Source organism: Acipenser ruthenus, unplaced genomic scaffold (genome assembly GCF_902713425.1).
Source record: "Acipenser ruthenus unplaced genomic scaffold, fAciRut3.2 maternal haplotype, whole genome shotgun sequence".
In the NCBI taxonomy this organism is placed as follows: Eukaryota; Metazoa; Chordata; class Actinopteri; order Acipenseriformes; family Acipenseridae; genus Acipenser; species Acipenser ruthenus.
The window spans coordinates 8,175-14,373 of record NW_026708066.1 but is presented as its reverse complement, the minus strand read 5'-3'; the positions used below and the strand labels follow the sequence as shown (position 1 = coordinate 14,373).

At 40.3% G+C, this 6,199-nt stretch overlaps 5 non-coding genes across 5 annotated transcripts; all 5 read right to left on the bottom strand.

The window, feature by feature from the left end:
- Positions 1–1,169: 1,169 nt before the first annotated feature.
- Positions 1,170–1,241, bottom strand: trnag-ucc (transfer RNA glycine (anticodon UCC)). Its single transcript has one exon. It is a non-coding gene; the product is annotated as a tRNA-Gly (tRNA).
- Positions 1,242–1,551: 310 nt separating this feature from the next.
- trnah-gug (transfer RNA histidin (anticodon GUG)) lies at positions 1,552–1,623 on the bottom strand. Its single transcript has one exon. It is a non-coding gene; the product is annotated as a tRNA-His (tRNA).
- A 1,981-nt stretch (positions 1,624–3,604) lies between these two features.
- On the bottom strand, positions 3,605–3,676 carry trnag-ucc (transfer RNA glycine (anticodon UCC)). The gene has a single exon. It is a non-coding gene; the product is annotated as a tRNA-Gly (tRNA).
- Positions 3,677–3,986: 310 nt separating this feature from the next.
- On the bottom strand, positions 3,987–4,058 carry trnah-gug (transfer RNA histidin (anticodon GUG)). Its single transcript has one exon. It is a non-coding gene; the product is annotated as a tRNA-His (tRNA).
- A 1,962-nt stretch (positions 4,059–6,020) lies between these two features.
- trnag-ucc (transfer RNA glycine (anticodon UCC)) lies at positions 6,021–6,092 on the bottom strand. The gene has a single exon. It is a non-coding gene; the product is annotated as a tRNA-Gly (tRNA).
- Positions 6,093–6,199: the final 107 nt, after the last annotated feature.

Sequence of the window (6,199 nt, the reverse complement as noted above, 5' to 3'; positions counted from 1 at the left end):
AGTAGACAACAACGTCAGCACTTGAATGGTCTCGTTACAATCTAGATTACATTTGTAAAGTACACAGTACCAATTTCCCCCAATCTATTTAAAATGAATATATAAAACAGCTGCGTGCTCGCAAGAATAAAATAAAATATAACAAATTGCAGTGCATCCCTTTGCAAAACAACGAAACACAGTTGTTTATTTTTTATGTGTATGTATGCATATCGAAACTAAATCCTATCTTAACAAGTTTCCTCATTTATAGCGACCACCTCTCGATGCCATAGAAATGCTAGCCGCCAGGTAAAGCAAATCAGACTGCCCCTAACAGGCACACAGCAAGGTGACACAAATTCCTCAATACAGAGCATCTAGGTCTACGCTTCTTTGGAAGCTCGTGGAAGCTCGTGGAACCAAATCGCCGCCAGCATTTGGCTGTTTAATCTAGGGGTATGATTCTTGCTTCGGGTGCGCGAGTTCCAGGGTTCAAATCACGGATGTGTCCGTGTTCAATATCTTGCATTACTCTTTTCTAATTACGATGCATTGCCGGGAAGGCGCTCAATCACGTGACTGAAAAAGACTGAAAAATCAGTCACCGAGAGCTCTGCTTGCCCACTCGTTAAATCAGGACTGCCATCTTTGTGTACACAGGGAATCAAATGCTTAAAAATTCAACAGAAGTCTCACATAACAGATTATAAAACCATTCATTTCACAGTTGCTATACATCATACAGCAATGACTATTTTGGTAACATATGTTTGATGTTTTTCATGCGCTCATGTGTGTCTAAAACAATCCGGCTGCAGTAAGTTTTATCAGATGGTTGTTTAATTTTAAATATTTGATTTTGCAGCGCATGTAACTGCAACGCCATTGTTATGTGGCAGGACGAACAACAGGACCATATCAATCCTTAGAATGTGATTAATCATTCAACTCACGCTTCCATACATATTTGCAGTTTTCCCGACAACGCATTATCAATGCATGATTCCAAATGAACACATTCGTTTGATGGGGCTTAATGTAGTGACTAATATCACCTCACAGATCATTATAACTCACAGTGATACTTTCAAAGTTATGCTTTTAAGACTATTAACCAGTAAGGCAAATTAGTTGGGGAATGTATTACGCTTTATTCCAATGTTAAATGAAAAAGTTCAAAAAAGACTTGCGTTGGCCGGGAATCGAACCCGGGTCAACTGCTTGGAAGGCAGCTATGCTCACCACTATACCACCAACGCCTCCGTTCTCAAAATCACCTTCAAAGATTGAATTAAGCCACTGTAACGTTGGCTGCTGGGACAGGTCCCGTCTTGCCTCTACTCGATAAGCGTTAATACAGCGACTGGTGTTTGTGGGAGATTTTTATGGTGTTTATAGATTGATTATTTCTGTAATTATTATTTCATACACAGCAGGCTGGTGTGCATCATGCCTGTACTAACACGATGAAGCAATTATTGTATTCTATTTTCTTTCAAAAAGGTGCATGCCATGAAGATGGCGTGTGAAAAAAACGAACAAGCTTCTCTGCCGTGTGAGGATTGCACCTGCCGTGACCCGGATTCGAACCGGGGTTGTTGCGGCCACAACGCAAAGTACTAACCACTATACGATCACGGCGAACTACCGAGAAGCTCGTGTTTGTTTTGTCAGCTGGGCACTCCGTGCTACACACACGGCAGGGACAATTGCCGCAGGTCGCTGCTATGTGTTTTGTTTTATTGTTTTAATTAGGCTACTTCATTTTTAGAATCTTTCGTTTCTTTCCCTGCGCCAATCAGAGGATGATTCCCCTTTACCTGGCTCATTTCAAAGGCTGGTTTTAAAGACAAGGGGGAGCGGAATAGGAAGCAGGATGTAAGGGAACGGAGGGCTCTCGTGACGGCGGCGGTATGGCTGGTCGGCAGCCTGTGCTATGGCGGTGTGTTTACAATGATTCCGTGTGTGGTGTCCGAGTAGCGGCAGTAGTATTGAAGTGTAGCAGGTCTTTATATACAGATAGCGAAATGTATGTTATTTTCACTACGCCACCGTGTGTTTATTGAGGACAAGGACCTCGAGTGGTTGGTTCCCGCACAAACTCTTTTATCCAGGAGAAATCAAGCAATCATACTCCAAAAATAATCTTTACAAGTTTTAATTAATAATTGTTTTCAAAATCTCAAGCACATTAACAACAATGTAAACAATATGACAATTCCACTTTCACTTCACCATCTAACAATTGGCTAGTAGATACATATAGAGATGATACAATTAAAACAAACTCTTAATCTAGCAGTTTCTTATAGTGAAGTTAATTCAACTAGTTACCACATATTATAGTATTGCAGTTTATATAAAATACTTGGATCTATCAGTTTTTTATAGTAAGGTTAATTAACCAGTTCAGCAAATCTGTTCTTTTTGTGGTACATACAAAGTAGACAACAAACGTCAGCACTTGAATGGTCTCGTTACAATCTAGATTACATTTGTAAAGTACACAGTACCAATTTCCCCCAATCTATTTAAAATGAATATATAAAACAGCTGCGTGCTCGCAAGAATAAAATAAAATATAACAAATTGCAGTGCATCCCTTTGCAAAACAACGAAACACAGTTTTGTTTTGTTTATTTTTTATGTGTATGTATGCATATCGAAACTAAATCCTATCTTAACAAGTTTCCTCATTTATAGCGACCACCTCTCGATGCCCATAGAAATGCTAGCCGCCAGGTAAAGCAAATCAGACTGCCCCTAACAGGCACACAGCAAGGTGACACAAATTCCTCAATACAGAGCATCTAGGTCTACGCTTCTTTGGAAGCTCGTGGAAGCTCGTGGAACCAAATCGCCGCCAGCATTTGGCTGTTTAATCTAGGGGTATGATTCTTGCTTCGGGTGCGCGAGTTCCAGGGTTCAAATCACGGATGTGTCCGTGTTCAATATCTTGCATTACTCTTTTCTAATTACGATGCATTGCCGGGAAGGCGCTCAATCACGTGACTGAAAAAGACTGAAAAATCAGTCACCGAGAGCTCTGCTTGCCCACTCGTTAAATCAGGACTGCCATCTTTGTGTACACAGGGAATCAAATGCTTAAAAATTCAACAGAAGTCTCACATAACAGATTATAAAACCATTCATTTCACAGTTGCTATACATCATACAGCAATGACTATTTTGGTAACATATGTTTGATGTTTTTCATGCGCTCATGTGTGTCTAAAACAATCCGGCTGCAGTAAGTTTTATCAGATGGTTGTTTAATTTTAAATATTTGATTTTGCAGCGCATGTAACTGCAACGCCATTGTTATGTGGCAGGACGAACAACAGGACCATATCAATCCTTAGAATGTGATTAATCATTCAACTCACGCTTCCATACATATTTGCAGTTTTTCCCGACAACGCATTATCAATGCATGATTCCAAATGAACACATTCGTTTGATGGGGCTTAATGTAGTGACTAATATCACCTCACAGATCATTATAACTCACAGTGATACTTTCAAAGTTATGCTTTTAAGACTATTAACCAGTAAGGCAAATTAGTTGGGGAATGTATTACGCTTTATTCCAATGTTAAATGAAAAAGTTCAAAAAAAGACTTGCGTTGGCCGGGAATCGAACCCGGGTCAACTGCTTGGAAGGCAGCTATGCTCACCACTATACCACCAACGCCTCCGTTCTCAAAATCACCTTCAAAGATTGAATTAAGCCACTGTAACGTTGGCTGCTGGGACAGGTCCCGTCTTGCCTCTACTCGATAAGCGTTAATACAGCGACTGGTGTTTGTGGGAGATTTTTATGGTGTTTATAGATTGATTATTTCTGTAATTATTATTTCATACACAGCAGGCTGGTGTGCATCATGCCTGTACTAACACGATGAAGCAATTATTGTATTCTATTTTCTTTCAAAAAGGTGCATGCCATGAAGATGGCGTGTGAAAAAAAAGAACAAGCTTCTCTGCCGTGTGAGGATTGCACCTGCCGTGACCCGGATTCGAACCGGGGTTGTTGCGGCCACAACGCAAAGTACTAACCACTATACGATCACGGCGAACTACCGAGAAGCTCGTGTTTGTTTTGTCAGCTGGGCACTCCGTGCTACACCACACGGCAGGACAATTGCCGCAGGTCGCTGCTATGTGTTTTGTTTTATTGTTTTAATTAGGCTACTTTCATTTTTAGAATCTTTCGTTTCTTTCCCTGCGCCAATCAGAGGATGATTCCCCTTTACCTGGCTCATTTCAAAGGCTGGTTTTTAAAGACAAGGGGGAGCGGAATAGGAAGCAGGATGTAAGGGAACGGGAGGCTCTCGTGACGGCGGCGGTATGGCTGGTCGGCAGCCTGTGCTATGGCGGTGTGTTTACAATGATTCCGTGTGTGGTGTCCGAGTAGCGGCAGTAGTATTGAAGTGTAGCAGGTCTTTATATACAGATAGCGAAATTTATGTTATTTTCACTACGCCACCGTGTGTTTATTGAGGACAAGGACCTCGAGTGGTTGGTTCCCGCACAAACTCTTTTATCCAGGAGAAATCAAGCAATCATACTCCAAAAATAATCTTTACAAGTTTTAATTAATAATTGTTTTCAAAATCTCAAGCACATTAACAACAATGTAAACAATATGACAATTCCACTTTCACTTCACCATCTAACAATTGTCTAGTAGGTACATATAGAGATGATACAATTAAACAAACTCTTAATCTAGCAGTTTCTTATAGTGAAGTTAATTCAACTAGTTACCACATATTATAGTATTGCAGTTTATATAAAATACTTGGATCTATCAGTTTTTTATAGTAAGGTTAATTAACCAGTTCAGCAAATCTGTTCTTTTTGTGGTACATACAAAGTAGACAACAACGTCAGCACTTGAATGGTCTCGTTACAATCTAGATTACATTTGTAAAGTACACAGTACCAATTTCCCCCAATCTATTTAAAATGAATATATAAAACAGCTGCGTGCTCGCAAGAATAAAATAAAATATAACAAATTGCAGTGCATCCCTTTGCAAAACAACGAAACACAGTTTTGTTTTGTTTATTTTTTATGTATGCATATCGAAACTAAATCCTATCTTAACAAGTTTCCTCATTTATAGCGACCACCTCTCGATGCCCATAGAAATGCTAGCCGCCAGGTAAAGCAAATCAGACTGCCCCTAACAGGCACACAGCAAGGTGACACAAATTCCTCAATACAGAGCATCTAGGTCTACGCTTCTTTGGAAGCTCGTGGAACCAAATCGCCGCCAGCATTTGGCTGTTTAATCTAGGGGTATGATTCTTGCTTCGGGTGCGCGAGTTCCCGGGTTCAAATCCCGGATGTGTCCGTGTTCAATATCTTGCATTCCACTTTTCTAATTACGATGCATTGCCGGGAGGCGCTCAATCACGTGACTGAAAAAGACTGAAAAATCAGTCACCGAGAGCTCTGCTTGCCCACTCGTTAAATCAGGACTGCCATCTTTGTGTACACAGGGAATCAAATGCTTAAAAATTCAACAGAAGTCTCACATAACAGATTATAAAACCATTCATTTCACAGTTGCTGTACATCATACAGCAATGACTATTTTGGTAACATATGTTTGATTTTTTTCATGCGCCCATGTGTGTCTAAAACAATCCGGCTGCAGTAAGTTTTATCAGATGGTTGTTTAATTTTAAATATTTGATTTTGCAGCGCATGTAACTGCAACGCCATTGTTATGTGGCAGGACGAACAACAGGACCATATCAATCCTTAGAATGTGATTAATCATTCAACTCACGCTTCCATACATATTTGCAGTTTTCCCGACAACGCATTATCAATGCATGATTCCAAATGAACACATTCGTTTGATGGGGCTTAATGTAGTGACTATATCACCTCACAGATCATTATAACTCACAGTGATACTTTCAAAGTTATGCTTTTAAGGACTATTAACCAGTAAGGCAAATTAGTTGGGGAATGTATTACGCTTTATTCCAATGTTAAATGAAAAAGTTCAAAAAAGACTTGCGTTGGCCGGGAATCGAACCCGGGTCAACTGCTTGGAAGGCAGCTATGCTCACCACTATACCACCAACGCCTCCGTTCTCAAAATCACCTTCAAAGATTGAATTAAGCCACTGTAACGTTGGCTGCTGGGACAGGTCCCGTCTTGCCTCTACTCGATAAGCGTTAATACAGCGACTG